The sequence below is a fragment of the Balaenoptera musculus genome, chromosome 8 (assembly GCF_009873245.2).
Source record: "Balaenoptera musculus isolate JJ_BM4_2016_0621 chromosome 8, mBalMus1.pri.v3, whole genome shotgun sequence".
In the NCBI taxonomy this organism is placed as follows: Eukaryota; Metazoa; Chordata; class Mammalia; order Artiodactyla; family Balaenopteridae; genus Balaenoptera; species Balaenoptera musculus.
Genome location: NC_045792.1, coordinates 103163901 through 103180245, shown reverse-complemented (window position 1 = coordinate 103180245; position 16345 = coordinate 103163901). Strand labels below are relative to the sequence as shown.

The following is a 16345-nucleotide window of genomic DNA, read 5'->3' as shown; positions in this document are numbered from 1 at the left end:
CTTTTTGACAATACCATTTGGAAATATAACCAGGTAAAAACTCCAGGATGTTACGAAGTACTCCCCCACCTTGACATTAACCTTCATTGGCTTGGTGGTTTGACATCACATTCTGCGCAACCATCACACACTCCCAGCGAGCAGAGCCCCTCCCCATCTACCAGACTACAGGCCATTCAGGATGTACCAGTTGTTTGAGGTTACCACACCCCACTCAATGCCCTCAATCTGGAGCTACTTTAGTGAATCTAGGCCTAAATCTACAATATGAAGGTACATTCAACTTCATTATGAAGGCAACTTGATACACAGACAAGATCAGCGGTGCCCACTCTTGGCAGGGCCGTGAGCCCCGCACAGGCAGCTTGCTGGTGGGCACCTAACTCCACAGTCTCTTTATGAAGGCAACTTGATAGACAGACAAGATCAGGGTTGAAAAAATATAACATAGCAATACAAACAATTCTAATGAGTTTAGAACTCAAACTTTTATTCATGCTGTAAAGGGGAAGAAAAACGATTAGTAGTCACATACATGGTGTAACAAGACTGGTTCTTCCCATACAGAGCAACATAAAAGTACTTCTTCCTCCTACTTTTACAGTTTCAATTTCACAACAGCTTACTGGAACACATTTCCCCATACATGCATGACTAGTATTCTTTAAATTCCAATGACAGTTACTGTATCATGCCCAAATCACGGGTTAAGAACTGAACTATCATGTCAACATATTTTTAAACATTAAAAAGAGAACCCAGAAAGATCCCAAGTGTCATAAATATTGGGGATTTAAAATTTTCAAAGTGAAATTCAATGGCAAGAGGAACATGATAAAAAAGCCACTGGTATTACTTTATCACAAAGGATTCAGATCTTTCCCTGAATTTTCACAGACCATAATCTAGTAATAAAGCGCCTCCCCATCCCCAGTTTTGCTTATTTCCCAAACTGATTTTGGTTGATAGTTTCCCCTCTAGTACGGTTATCACTTAAAAAACACAAACATTCAAACTAAAGATACAGTGGATTACTAACTGTAACCTTAGCAAGGCTACATGGATTGTTTGCTACCAAATATTACAGTAATTTTACAGTGATCACAAAAAGTCATTAAGTTCTCCTTGTTACAATGACGACGAAAACTAAAAACTCTTGCTGTTTCTAATACTCATCACAAAGAAAAAAAGAAATGTGCTTATAAGGCAGGAAGTAACACAAAATTCCTTTAGAAATCATTGCATTTTCACTTTGCTCAAGTTTTCAACTGCAAAACCTCAGTGAATAAAAATGTTGCAAACCCAGAAGAGTACATCTCACCATCTTAAGTGCACTCCAGAATCTCAAGCTTACTTTAAAAGCCCACAATATGGGTATTTAAAGTCTTTTCGAAGACCTCTCCCAAATACCACACACCTCCAGATAAACCACTTAAGCTTGAAAGCAGTGAAGGATGTTAACCTGCTGATGCAAGTTGCTGACACCAATCTTTCAAATCACCAATGACCAGGTCTTCAGTTACCTTTTCAGTCTTCCCCATCTTGCAGCAAAGCAAAACAATTTTGCTTTTTCTCCTGCACTTAGCAGAGTTCTAAGCATTTTAGAAAGTTTCCAAGCAACTTTTTTTTTGTGCTTCCAAGCAACAATTTAACTAGCATTAACAATTTACTATTAACTAGTATTTTCTTCGCCCATGAGCTCTATATAATTCCCCAAAGCTCTGCCTACTGATCTTTTCTCCAGAGAATTCCCTTCAACCCACATTCCCCCCTACCACTCCCACCCTCTACTACAACCCACACCTAACCACAACCCTCCCCCGCTTCTCCCTTTCTTCACGCCCACCCCTCCCAGCACCTGTGGCAGGCTTTTCCCTCCCCACCACCCCTCACCTCAGGGTCCTCCCATTTAAACACTAAGATTACTCTGAAATCTAATCAAGTAAAATTGAAGTTAAAAAGTACATAGAGCAAGATGAATCAAAGATCACTATGGGTACCCTGACCACTCCCTTCTTAGTAGGAATGCCCAAACTAGACCTGCCATTTCTATCACAATTTGGGCATGACCAACTCGTACCTCCAGCACAGTACAATGACCCCCTCAATTTGCCAGTTGGCTCACTTAAGTATTTGCCTAAGGCATTCATTTCAATCTTGAACACTTTCCCAACACACAGATTATCATCACACTAAGAATTCCTCCGACCAATGCACAGGAAGGCAGGCCGGTAGATGAGAGGGTCACTGGGATCCATCTGCAAGCTCCATCTACAAGGCAGCACTCTGTGTTGTGGCATCGCGTTAAAATGTTCTACAGCTTAAGAGTCCTCTGGAAGCAAGGTTCGTAGCACAGAACTAGTACAACAGGAAGCTGAATTTAGAAGATGCAGCATCTGAAAACCTCCACCCCAGAACAGGAGAGGTGCCTGCTGGCATTCATGTGCCCAGAGATCGCTGCTCCTGGATTACACACTCAAAGCAACACATCTGCTGAAGGCCCCGGATGCATCTGCTTTGGACTTTTAAAGATTGCCCCCTCATAAGCTCATCTGAAAACCTTAAAGGATGGTCTCCTGAATGAATACAGGGATTCCTGAGCAAGGCCTGGAAACAGGACATTGGAGAACTCCTCCTCCTCCTAAGCCTCTGGAAATTCAATCTGTAGACATCAATTTAGGCGGGCTCTCTCCTCCTCCAGGGTCTCCCCTCCTGCACTGCTACGACGCACACTGGCCAGGGGCTCCATTCTCCTGGTGCCATCAGCTCGCCATGATGAACACTATAGTAACAAACCACGGTCTATGAAGCATTTTTGTAGCGTTCAGCTGGTACCATCGCTGTGGGTCCACCCAAGGGTGCACCTTCAATCCCCACCCTCTCCACCGGCAAGCAAGACCAACCCGCCCACCCAGAGTCTCCGCTGGGGGCGCCTCTCCTCCTTCACGATTACCGACAACACCGACTCCGGCAGGGACTCCAGCAACTTTCCCGGCTTACCAGATTACCAGAAGCAACGTTTTAAGTGAAGGGGTAACCTCGAGAGAGTTAGAGGGAGGAGGAGGGGCAGAGTGAGGTCACAGAAGAGGTAAGCATGGAACCTAGAGAAAAAGTCCAAAGGGGTGCACTGCCACCTGGAAAATAAAGTGGGCGTCAATTTTGTCTGCCTACAGCTCCCGCCTGTCAGATACACGAGGCGCCATACCAGTAACCGCTCAGGATGGCACCTGACCTCCATCACTCCCTAGACCACCCTCACACCCAGACCTGGGTTCCACCCAGCTGGGTCTGGCTGGACCATGTCCCAGGCCGAGCCAGAATTACATACCGCCCTGGGCCAGAACTGTCAGCCCCGCGAAGCTAAGTTCAGTTTCCACAACACCAGGCCTCATCCCCAGGCGGGTTCACAACCCTCTGTCTGGAAAAAAAGGGGGCTGCTGGTATTGACAAGTTCAAGTTCTGCCTTCCCTGCCCATCTGCGTCCCTGTACCCCACTGCCTTCCTTCCTGCTCATTTTCAGGGCGTCGACTGCCCAAGTGTGCCTCCAGCAAGGGCCGCGAGACCATCAGCCTCCTCCTCCTGTCTCTCTGCCTTCCTCCTTCCATACAAACCAGGGCACTGGGGGCCGCTCAGCCTACAAAGGAGCGGCGCCCTTCTAGAGGTCAGGCTCCCCTTCTCCAGCAGGCAGCTGCGACAGCCAGGCCTGGGGTGTTGTCCTTCCCCCGGGTTACTGTGGGCACTTCCGACGCAGCTCTTCCCAGCACAGTTCCCCCAACATCTAGTCTCCCCTTTAACCTTCCTTCTCCTGGCACCCCCCACCCCCCCAGTCCCATCTAACTCTGCCATCTCCCCCACCTGTCCCCTGAGACCCTAAACTGGCCAACTCCTCCCCCAAAACTAAGCCCAGGCCCCGGCCCTCCCTTTCGCTAACTCCTGCTGGACGGCCCACAACTTTTGCTTTTATAGGCTGGGCCGCGTTACCCGGGGCATTGCTCAACGGGACGACTCCTCCACTGCCACCGGAAAAAAAGTCCCTCCCCGACCCTGGCCAAGGAGACGATTCGGGGCGGCTCCCGTTCTTCCGGGGTGTCCACCTTCTCGGATTCTCCAGTTATCCCCCACTCTCCTTAGCAAATGCTTCCTGAGATCGACGACAGATGTCAAGGTCACTTGGGGAGGCGGATTCCAACGGGGAGAGGGGAGTAAGTCCTCTTTTCGGCCGGTGATGGTGCCAGGGGTGGGGAGGCATCCCGGTCCTGGAGAGGGGGGGCTAGATGGCGGAGGCGGGCTGGAGTCGAAGGGAACTTCTGGGGTCGCCTCAGGTCACCCCGCCCAGAAGCAGCCCGAAAGAAGGGCCGGCAGAGCGTCTGGAAAATTCCAGGCGGCGGCGGAGGGATCTCTGCAGAGGGCGCATCACTCCCCGCGGCGGGGTGGGGGTGGGGGTGGGGTGGGGGTGGGGTGGAGGCGCGTGACTCCTCGGGCGTCGGCTGGGCCTCGTGAGCGCCTGTGATGTCAGTGCTGAGGCGCGCCGGTTGCGGTGGGGGGTGGGGCGGCCCGAGCTCCGCGGGGCTGGATCCAGGGACACTCCTACGGGGAGCCGCACCCGTAACTGTGCTTAGTGTCGCTGGTTAAGAAACCCTGCTGTGATTTTTAATTTTAAAAGTTCATTAAAAAGTTAAGCTCAAGGCTTACCTGGTGGCGCAGTGGTTAAGAATCCGCCTGCCAGTGCAGGGGTACAGGGGTTCGAGCCCTGGTCCGGGAAGATCCCACATGCTGCGGAGCAACTAAGCCCGTGCACCACAACTACTGAGCCCACGTGCCACAACTACTGAAGCCCCCGCGCCTAGGGCCTGTGTTCCGCAACAAGAGAAGCCACCGCAATGAGAAGCCTGTGCACCGCAGCGCAGAGTAGCCCCTGCTTGCCGCAACTAGAGAAAGCCCGTGTGCAGCAACCAAGACCCAACGCATCCAAAAATAAATTTAAAAAAAAAGTTAAGCCACCGCGTTGCTGCTTGGTAGCTTGAGGGGCGTGTGTCGTGGCTTTGTTATTCTCTGTTACCAGGGGCTTGGAGGCTTGAAGTATTTCCTCAGAAAAGTCCCTGCTGGGTAAGAATACTTGATGATTATTCATTATGTATTAAATGGGAAAAGGCAGATGCAAGGTAGTGGAAAGCAAGATCTTGTTTGTGCAGAAAACAATACGTGTAATCGCACGGTGGCAACAAGACCAAAAGAGTATAGATATTCAACCCGCTTTCCTTTTGGATTGCGAGGTGGGGAAAAAGGAGATTTGGGGGGAAAAACTAGTTTATGCAGGTCAGTTTACAGCCTGTGATGGTCCTCAGGGAGCCCGTCTGGTGGCTGCTGGGGGCACTGTTCGCTGGCTGCCCACGTGGAGCAGGCCCCCAACCTGGGTCTCCCAAAGCGGAGGCAAAAGCAAACCGGTGAGCTCTTGTCCCCTCCACCAAGGCGACCCATTTTGAAATGGGTCGTTGGCGTCTCCCTTGCCAGTGTGGGACCAGAGGGAGGAGGAGCCACAGCCTTAGACCCCCCCGGGGCCTCCTCTCAGCCCTGGCCCCCTGCGCACAGCTGGAAGGACAGTGGTGCCAAACAACTGAGAAGGGCCTGTCTCCTCCCAGGATAACCACCCACACCCCAAACAAACCCGCCTGTGACAACAGGCTCCCTTGGCAGCAAGGGGGAAACTGGGGCAGGTTTTTTCCCCTGCCTCTATGAGATGGCATCTGCAGGTGGGGCCGGGCCCAGCTGGGGCACCCTCCCTGAGTCCTTGGAAAACTGGTGACTCTCCTGTGACCCTTGTCACAGAACGTCGAGTACGTGGCAAGCCCAGGATTGTTCACAGGGCTGCTCAGCTGCCCTCTCCTGCCAGGGAAAGATTCTGGCAGCTCACTTTTCCCCAAGATCTGCCTCATCTGTCTTGTACTGGCAACATTGCTAGGGGTGGGTTGGGAAGACTTGGCCTGAAAGAACAGTGTGGAAAGAGGGAATTGCTTGTCAGAGTGTTCTAGAAAGGCCGGGAGGTGTGTGTAATATCAAGCAAGTGCCTTCTGTGCTGTGTCACTGTGCCAGACTGTGGGCCCAGCCCTGTATTTATCTACACGGGCGGCGCCTGAGAGGAGCTGGTCATTGCTGTGTGTCAGCTTCCCAGGCCCAACTTGATGTCTCAGCTTGCTGTTCTCTACCTGGTCTAATAACCTTCCTCATTCACACATATTATTCCCAAATTCCAGAAGCAAACTATCTTAGATTTAGAGCAGGAGTAAGTGGAATTAGCAACACACAAAGCATTAGGATACTACAAAGCTTAGGAGTCCCAACACAAAAGGAACTAAGGCCCTGCTTTGTGCCCTTGTGTCTGGAGGGGCCCGACTCCATTTTCAAGGACAAAATGGCACAGTTTCAGCGGGTCCTGGTTTCAGTTTCTCCTGGCCTCGGAGTTCTTTGGAGATGGAATGTGTTTGAGGAGAGATGAGGGTAGAAAACCACACAGGGACCTCTCTGTCCTGCCTGAAGGGGCCAAGGCAGTACTCACAGTAAGGTGGATAAATGTGGGGCTTGGGTTCTGCCTCTTCCTCTGCAAATGGGGCTAAAAATACTTCCACCCTGACAGAGGGGGAGGGCAGGGCAGCCAGTGCGTCAGCAGATTTTTCTAGATCAAAACAAGCTGTTCCAGTAAACAGCAGTAAACAAGAGGACCTTGGTTCCCTGGGTGGGGCTGGGTGGTGATAGGTCTGCCCCACCCAGGTGGGTGGCAGAAGCCTGCTCGTTCCTGGGCGGCCCACTTAAGGGCTCAGGGTTGGAGGGGTAAGGAGGAGAGGAAGGACCCCTTGGGCAACATCCAGATTTCAGGGTCAGGACCCAGGCTCCAAGCCTTTTCTCACAGCCATGGTCACCTCCCATTCTTGTTCTGAAGCTAGCTCAGCTCTGTTGCTTCCGAACTCACATCAGCCCGAGAAAGGACCCAGGAGACAGAAGAAGAGGGGTGAGGGACTTCCCTGGCGGTCCAGTGGTTAGGACTCTGTACCTCCACAGAAGGGGGCACGGGTTCAATCCATGGTCAGGAAACCAAGACCCCATAAGCTGCACAGCACAACCAAAAAAAAAAAAAAAAAGGAAGAGTGAGAAAGAGGTGATACTTCAGGTTCAAGATGGGTAGAAGGATGACAGTATTGCTGCTGCCACTAGAGAATGTGCCAGAGCCCTGCCGCCATCCCCACAGGTCCAGTTCCAGAACCGTGGCCTCCTGGATCACCTTGGGCTCTCCACTCACAGGAGACTCTTGTCTGAGGCCTTTTCCTTCTGAGCCCTGAGGCCCCTGGTTTCAGGGCCTGGGTGAGCCTGGGTGAGGAACTGCATAGTCACCGCGTGCTGGCTGAGAGCCCTTCCTGCCTTGGCTCACCTCACAGCAGCCCAGCAGGAACAACAAACAGGAACTCCCCGCCCAACGCCCACTGGCCTCTCCTGCCTTGGCAGGAAGCAGGGCCTCAGCCTGGGCTCTGGCCAGGTCCCCCTACCCCCCCTTGCAGCATGACCCTGGCAGGCCCTTAACCTCCCCCAGCGTGCTTTCCTTGTTGTGCTCACTTCATAATTCTGATGAATACTGTTCTGCCTGAAAGCGCTTCACCCAGTGGCCTCCTGGCCCATCCCTCCCTCAGCTCCTTCCGGCCTCTGCTCAGAGGTCACCTTCTCGTTGAGCCCCCCAATCCTGCCCAACTGGGACTTGAGCTCCTCAAGTGAGGGGTTTCTGTCTGTTTTGTCCTCCCCCGGATCTCTGTGTCCAGCAGTCCCTGAAACGGCCCTGGCATGGAGCAGACCTCCATCAATGTGTTGACCAAACAATTATCAATATTACAGTAAAGGTCACTATCCACTGTGAGGCTCTCAGTAAATATTTGTGATGTTTCGGGACTGATTGAAGGAAGGAAATGAGTTCTCAGGTCAGCAGCAGGCCCACAAACTCAATGACAGGCCCAGATCTGGGGGCCTGTCCAGCCCTGGACTCCCAGGTCTGGAGAGGAGGAGAAAGGGGAGGCGCTGCTCCCTGTGGCCTGGGCCCAGCAGCTCACACGAAGTGTCTGGTGCAGCTAAAAAACCAGGGGAGCGTCTCTCGGCCAACGCTGGCAGGAGGCATTCGAGGGAGAGGGCGTCGGGGTGGATACTCCCCAGGCCCTGGTTTATAAAGCAGAGGAGGAAGTGGGCCAGCCCACCTGCATTTCATGCTCTCATTTTTGGGGTCCATGTGTGTCAAAAGGAGAGGGGAGGAGCAGTGAGGGTATCCTGAGTTAGGAGAGGGCTTCTCACACATGTGACCCATGCCTCCTCTGGGGGTCGCAGGGCCTGTGGGCTCTGGGTTCCTGAAGCCCTTACCTAGCCACTGCTGCAGCTCCAACCACGAGCCCCCCTGCGCTTAGGGCCAGGCCTCAGGCCTCGGGCCTTGGCTCCAGGAAATCACTTTGATGGTGTCAGTCTCCTGCATCTCATCTTTGGGACTCCCTGCCCCGTACAAGGGCATCAGGCCCTCGGGGCCCCAGCCCTCCTACCCCACTACCCTTGTCCCTGAGCCTTGCCCCAGCTGGCCTCCTGCCTGGAGCTCACACTGCCCTTCTCCTGCCAGCACCTTCACTGTCTCATGGTCACCTCCCTGTGTCCTGAAGCCCCTGCCCCTACGTGCGCACCGGACCCGCTTGTCTCCCTCCCCCACCGGAGCGCTTGTGTCCTCACTCCCCAGACCCCCGCCCCCAGCCGAGGGAAGGCCTGTGGAATGAGGGAGCTGGTCCCACAGGCATTGCCCCACCAGTGGCCCCCAGACCTCCTTGGCCAGCCTCCCTGTTGCCGACTGAGCAAGTCCCAGCTTTTGTAGGCCCCACCCTTTGGCCTGTGTCCATCTTGCCAGCCTCGCCCCAAGCCCTACCCATCAGGAATCCTGGCCACAGCTCCTCTGGCTCAGGAGCCCGGTGGTGCTGACGCGCGCCACCTCCCACGCCTAGGGCTGCACAGCCCCCCAGGAAACACTCTCTGTCTCCTGGGCCCGCCTGCCTCCCCCACTGCCGGGGCCTGCTTCAGCTGCATCCCCGTGGATGGAAACGTCTTCATGCCCAGGCCTGTTTCTCCGCCACGTGACCCCACTGGAGCGCTGGTTGTTCAGACTGGCCTTGAACCTCTGAAGGAGACTTTTCTGTTCTGACTCCCCTTGGCCTGCCTGAGTGGCATCCGCGAGAGACGTGTGTGTGGTGCCGTGGCTTCTGTGGGCAGAGCGAACCCCTCCGAGTGGTCCTTCTGCCCCTGGAGGCTGCTGACCTTAATGCTCTGAGGGAGGCCTGTGCTCTTACTGACCCAGAGAGCCAGCAGTCATGGCCCACCCCCAAACGCAAAGGTCAAATGGGCAGGGGACACAGAAGTCCTGGGAAGAGCGGGGACTATTATTATTCTCCCACTTGCAAATTATACCTTTGACAAGTAGTTTAGAATAGCTGAAGAGGACTTCCCTGGTGGCGCAGTGGTTGCGAATCCGCCTGCCAATGCAGGGGACACGGGTTTGAGGCCTGGTCCGGGAAGATCCCACATGTCACAGAGCAACTAAGCCTGTGTGCCACAACTACTGAGCCTGCGCTCTAGAGCCCGCGAGCCACAACTACTGAGCCCACGCACCACAACTACTGAAGCCCGCATGCCTAGAGCCTGTGCTCCGCAACAAGAGAAGCCACCGCAATGAGAAGCACGCACACTGCAACGAAGAGTAGCCCCCGCTCGTGCAACTAGAGAAAGCCCACGCACGTGCAGCAATGAAGACCCAACGCGGCCCAAAATAAATAAATAAATAATTTAAAATAAAATAAAACAGCCAAAGAACTCAGTATGGGTGAGGGAGGGGAGGAGGTGCTGAGAGAGGGGCGGGACTGCTGGGAAGGGGGGCACCTGGCGGGCAGGGGCTTGGGACAGTCAGCTCATGTGGGCAAGCGGTGGAGCCGGGGGGAGATGACTAGCCCCAGGGTGTGCCCACCCCACTTCCCGGATTCCCCCATATAGCCCTTGTTTTAAATATTTTGACTCAATTTTCATTTCACAAAAAACCAAAAAAAAATTCCAGAGCAGAATCTGTTTTTGGGACATGCATCCTGATCTTTGGAAAATGTGGGTCTCCTCACCAACTGGGGACCACAGGGGGAAAACCCTCTTTCTGGTGCTCTTGGAGGTCCGGGACCCCCGATCATGGACCAGAGGAAGGTGGCAGCGGTCAGGAGCCAGGGGTCCCACTCTGAGAGGGGGTGGGCATGCAGCGCCAGACCCAAGGACCCCAGATTCTGCCCTGGGTTCCAGGCTGTGTAGATCTGGACAGGAAGTGCCGGCTCCACCTCTGTAGCTGAGCTGGAGGAGGAAAGGGCGGGCTCAACTGCCCCCTGCCGGCCACAGCCGGACCAGCACCCTACAGACAGTGACCGTGGCCAACTCCCCTCCAAACACCACCCCCCCACCCTCCGCCCAGAATTGTCAACTGGTGGGGGCCAGAAAAGCAGGGGACCACGGGGCACCAGACTTACTGCCTAAAACTGAAGTTCTGACCCAGGCCCGGCCCCAACACCCCAGTTCTGGGTGATGTTGGGTAGCCTGCCTGCCTTCTCTGAAATGGGCTGATTTGGGCAGGGAGAGAGGGCCAGGTGGCTCTAAGGCATCCTTCTGGCCTGGAAGAAGAAGGAGCAGTGAGAATCTGTCCTTCCTTGGCTCAGAGCTTTCAGTGTCCATCAGCATCAAGGTCACAGCCAGGCTTTGCTTGGCTCCACTGCCCTGCCCCCTTACCCTCTCACTTTGCTCCACTTGTCTCTATCCTACTGAACCTTTCAGCCCCCTCCTCCAGGAAGCCTTCCCGGATCACTGACTGCCACCCCATCTGTGGTCTGTTCCCCTTTGTCTTGTGTTGGGTGTGGCCGGCTCATCTATCAGGGCTATCATGTATGTGCAAAGTGGCTTGATTTCCTGGTCCTTTGTGTTCCCATCCCCAGTGTTCCCTGAAAAGCTGACTGAACTCTGAGCTGACATCCTCTTGGGCAACTTGGTCATTAATTCTGCAACTCCCTGTGCAAGGGCATGTAGAATCCTTGTCACTCACTAACACACATCAGACTTCCCTGACAGTCACTCCAGCCCACTCCTTCCCAGCTTTATATGATCTTGTCTCTTGAGCCTTATATCTTTTCAGATTGAGCATGTAAGCTTCCTTGGTTGCCCAGCTGTAGCCTTTCTGAATCCAGTGGGGCCTCTGGCCTCCTGTGGATCTCTCCATGTGTCAGCATGCTGCTGGGCCACTGCAGCTCAAAGCAGGAAGCCCTCCTCCTGTGGATGGATCTGAGCTGGCCTCCTGGTGAGCTGCAGTGTGGCCAGGGCTGCCTGTACCCAGCTAGCCCAGAGAGGCCAGAAATGGGAAGGCCTACAGGAGTGTCCCAGAGGCTGTAAGTGGTGGAGGATGACCCAGAAATGCCCCAGCCTCAGAAGGGACAACGGGATTGCCTGTGTTGATTGTCCTAGTGATCTCTGCTGGGCAACCAGCAGAGTTGGTTAGGGGGTGTCTGTGGGCTGGGAAGACCCTGTCCCACTGCCCCGACCTCCATGGGCAGCCTCGGCTGGGCCTCTTCTGGTCTGGGGGGCCACTGGAGCCAGGTGCTGGCTGAGCCAGGCTGTATGTGCCAGGCTGGCTGGGGTAGGCCACTACTGCTTCTCAAAAGCCCCAAAGAAGACCAAGACAATAAACCATTAGGGTGGTATTTTGGATTGAATTGTATCCTCCCCACCAAAAAAAAAAAAAAAAGTTGAAGTCCTAACCCTCAGGACCTCAGACTATGACCTGAGTTGGAAATAGGGTCCTTGCAGATGTAGTTAAGACGAAGTGGAGTAAGGTGGGCCCCTGATCCAACATGACTGGCATCCTTATAAGAAGAGGAGATTACGACACAGACACACACAGAGGGAAGACCATGTGATGACACAGGGAGAAGACGGCCATCTGCAAGCCAAGGAGAGAGGCCTCAGAAGGAATCAACCCTGCCGACACCTTGATCTCAGACTTCTAGCCCCAAAGACAGAAAATAGATTTCTGTTCACGCGGTCTGTGGTGCTTTATTACAGCAGCCCAGCAAACTAATACAATACCCCCCAACCCCCAAAAGACAGACACACTCTGCGTGAAGACGGACACACAGGGAGGAGCCACATGATGATGAAGGCAGAGATTGGATTTATGCAGCTGCAAGCCAAGGAAGGCCAAAGGTTGCCAGCAAAGCGCCAGAAGCTTGGAAGGAACAAGGAAGGATACCCCTACAGCTTTCAAAGGGAGTGTGGCCCTGCCAACCAACATCTTTGCTTTGCACTTGTAGCTTCCAGAACCTGAGACAATAAATGTCTTGTTTTCAGCCCCCAGTTTGAGGTGCTTTGTCATGGCAGCTCCAGGAAACTCATGCAGGAGGGAACGAAGGGTGCATGAAAATGAGTCCTGGCGCGAGGGGGGTCTCAAGGGATCAGTGACTGAATGAACTTGACAGGATCACACACAGAGGCAGCCATGCAGGCCGCAGATGCTTTCACGTGTGTCACCCACAACCTTGGAAAGCAGGGGTGATTGTCTCCATTTCACAGATGAAGAAACTTGAGGTCAGGGAGCTGACCTGTGGCCCCACAACGATGGGAGGGGCTGCTGACCCTGAGGACCACCTCCCCCCGCCCCACGTCTGGAAACCAGGTGCCTGCCTCTCATTTGCACATGTGTGAGAGCACCACACTCTGCCCTTGGGGGGTGGGAGAAGAAACCATTAGACAGGCATCATACCTCCGCCACTAGCCTGAAGAAGTAGGTAGTGCCACCCTGGTGTAGAGATGAGGGAATGGAGGCCCAGAAACGTGATGTAACTCACCAAAGGCTGCACAGCAGGGACAGAGGAGACTTAACAATAAATAGGGTGACTGAGTGACCAGTCTGTTCCCAGGGGAGGACAGCCGTCCAGTCTCACAGGCCAGGGTGAAGGGAATGGGCTGGGTGTGCTGAGAAGCCAAGATGGGGAGGCAGTTGGAGAGCAAAGGCCCAGAGCAGGGAGATTGCAGGGCATGTTCTAGAAACAAGTGGAGCCAGTGTGTCTGGTGGGCGGGGACCAATCCAGGACTTGTATGGCCTGAAGCTTAAATAATTTTAGGGGGGCTTCCCTGGTGGCGCAGTGGTTGAGAATCTGCCTGCCAGTGCAGGGGACACGGGTTCGAGCCCTGGTCTGGGAAGATCCCACATACCGCAGAGCAACTAAGCCCGTGCGCCACAACTACTGAGCCTGCGCGTCTGGAGCCTGTGCTCCGCAACAAGAGAGGCCACGATAGTGAGAGGCCCGCGCACTGCGATGAAGAGTGGCCCCCGCTTGCCGCAACTAGAGAAAGCCCTCGCACAGAAACGAAGACCCAGCACAGCCAAAAAAAAAAAAAAAAAAAAAATATATATATATATATATATTTTTTTTTTAAATAATAATTTTAGGGGCCTCCTTTAAAAAAAATAATTATTTAGGGAATTCCCTGGCAGTCCAGTGGTTAGGATTCAGCGCTTTCACTGCCAGGCGCCCGGGTTCAATCCCTGGTCAGGGAACTAAGATCCCACAAGCCACGTGGCGTGGCCAAAAAAAAAGAAAATTATTTAAATCCTACTTTTTCAAAAATTTTACAAAACCATAGAACACACTGCTAGGCCCTCCCAGGGACTCGGAAGGGACTCCTGCCAAAGAAAGGGCCCTGAAGCTTGAACTTCATTCAGTCCAGGTGACTCAGCCCCGGGCAAGCCCGTGTCTGTGTGCAGAGGGTGGGGGAGGGAGGCCCGGAGTCGATGCTGCTGCCCTCACTGTCCTGTCCACATTGCTAAGCACCCGCTGCGACGGAGCCTGGACTTGGGCCAGTGCTGCCTCGTGGGGATGGGTAAACCGGGGCCTGGCCTTGGGGTGCCCATGGGGAGGCAGTGGGAAAACGCCCCACCTGCATGGAAGGGAGGGGGGCAGAGTGTGTCACAGACCAGGAAGCTGACTCCCAGGGGACCTTGCAGGACCCACCCTGCCGGCCACGCGGAGCCAGTTTGCCCACCAGGATCTGGTTCCCAGCGGGGCTCCCTGCCCTGTCCCCTTTGGCCATCTCACGGGTGCATGGAATTGGGATCATGGGCTCCCGGCACTCAGAGAACCAAGAGGCCTCTCCATCTTCGCGTGTGCACGTCCCCCTCCAGGACACAAGGCGGGGTCTCCAGGGGTTGGCCGGTCTCTCTCCAGCTGCACCTGGAGCAATGGCCGTGGCCGGCACGCCACGAGCAGTGAAGGCTGAACTGAGCCTGGGAGAAGGGGGCGGGGCAGGGGAACGACAAGGACAGTGAGGTGGTCTGGGTGGGCAGTGTCCCCCTTCTCTCCTTCTGCCAGCCTGGTGGGCACAGGAGAGCACAAAGGCCCTTCTGTGGAGGAGAGCCCGCTGGTGACTGAAATGGTGTGCGCCCGTGGGGTGGGAGAGACACGTTCTGAATTTATGCCCATGAAACACCTGCAGAACTAGGGGGAGACTGGGCGGTGGTCCTGGGGAGGAGGCCTGGGCGGAGCTAGCCACAGAGAGGCCAGCCTGGAGCACAAGTGCCTCCGCGGCCCTGGGAGGGGGTCCCTGAGTCTGCTGAGCCTTCGCACAGACTGGCAGCCGCTCCTTCTCACCTGACAACCAGGCCACAGCGCAGGGAGGCCTTGTCAGAGCCGGGCAGAGAAGAGGCAAGCATCGCTGCCCGGAGCACAAAGCAGGGGGGCCCATGGCAGAGAACGTGGTGTGGTGGACAGAAAAAGGCCTCCCAAGATGTCTGCATCCTAACCCCGGGGCCGATGAATGTTAGGTTACATGACTGGCTGTGAAGATGGAGGAAGGGGCCACGAGCAAAGGGAATGGATTCTCCCCGCAGCCTCCAGAAGGAATGCAGCCCTGCCGACACCTTGATCTCAGCCCAGGGAGACTCATTTCAGACTATGATGTCCAGAACTGTGAGATCCTGAATGTGGTTGTTTTATATTTATTTATTTATTTGGCCACAGCACGCGGCTTGTGGGATCTTACTTCCCCGACCAGGGATAGAACCCCAGCCCTCGGCAGTGAAAGCATGGAGTCCTAATCACTGGACCACCAGGGAATTCCCTGTGTGTTGTTTTACTTATTTTTTAAAAGATTTACTTACTTAATTTTTTGATGTGGACCATTTAAAAAGTCTTCATTGAATTTACTACAACATTGCCTCTGTTTTACGTTTTGGCTTCCCAGCCGCAAGGCATGTGGGATCCCAGCTCCCCAGCCAGGGATCGAACCCACACCCCCTGCATTGGAAGGGGAAGTCTCAACCACTAGACTGCCAGGGAAGTCCCCACTGTGTGTTGTTTTAAAAGACCATGGTTGGGAATACCCTGGCAGTCCAGTGGTTAGGACTCGGAGCTTTCACTGCTGTGGACCCGGCTTCAATCCGTGGTCAGGGAACTAAGATCCTGCAAGCGGCCAAAAAAATGAAATAAAAGGTCGTGGTCATTTGCTACACAACACCAGCCTAGGAAACTAGCGCAGGTGGGTGAAGGGCAAGAGGGGCCTGGGTGAGGAGGAAGGGCTCCAGGCCTGCCGAGGCCCCAGGCAGTCGGCCTGGCGCTCCCTTCCCACCAACAGGGCGGGGGGGGGGGGGGGGGGGGGTGTGCCATCGGCAGGGCCTGGCCTCTCAGATGGATCCCTTTCTCCCACCCAGCTTTCCAGATACAGGACTTTTAGAGATGATGAAAATAGCTAATGCCTATCGAGTGCCTGTCAACACCAGGCCCTGAAGCACCCCAATAACCCTAGGAGGTGGGTACTATTATCATTCCCATCAAGAAGAAGAGGCTCAAGATGCCTCATGTAAGTGCCCACGACCGTGGTGTCCTGCTGCCCATGCCACGCAGAGGACCCCATTCACTGTCACAGACGCCCAAGGGGAGGGGCCCTAGTCCTGGAACTGCACTATTACCGGGACACGTGGCTTGCTCCTTCCAGCTCCTGAATGTTCAGTGTGAACCCCAAGCCCCCAGACAGTGCCCCACCTGCCCAGGGCCCAAGCCCACAGTCACCACTGCTGCCTCCTGCGGGACTCCCAGTGCTCTGGTGTGTGGGTCTCGTGCTGTCCCGTGCCCACCCGCCAACAGCACCTGTGGGAAACAGACTGCCTCCTGGCCAGGCCGGGGGCACGAGGAGACCTCAGGGCTGGCAGGAGAACCCCCCAGACCTCCTGGGTTCTCTGGCCTCTCCCCTGAGGCACTGGCATCCAGACTGGGCC

General features: G+C 54.6%; 1 long non-coding RNA gene across 1 annotated transcript; it reads right to left on the bottom strand.

Annotated features, from left to right (window-relative positions):
- Positions 1–463: 463 nt before the first annotated feature.
- On the bottom strand, positions 464–3842 carry LOC118898892. Its single transcript, XR_005020848.1, has 2 exons — positions 3329–3842; positions 464–3134 (listed from the first exon to the last, which is right to left on the bottom strand). It is a non-coding gene; the product is annotated as an uncharacterized LOC118898892 (long non-coding RNA).
- Between the last annotated feature and the right edge of the window lie 12503 nt (positions 3843–16345).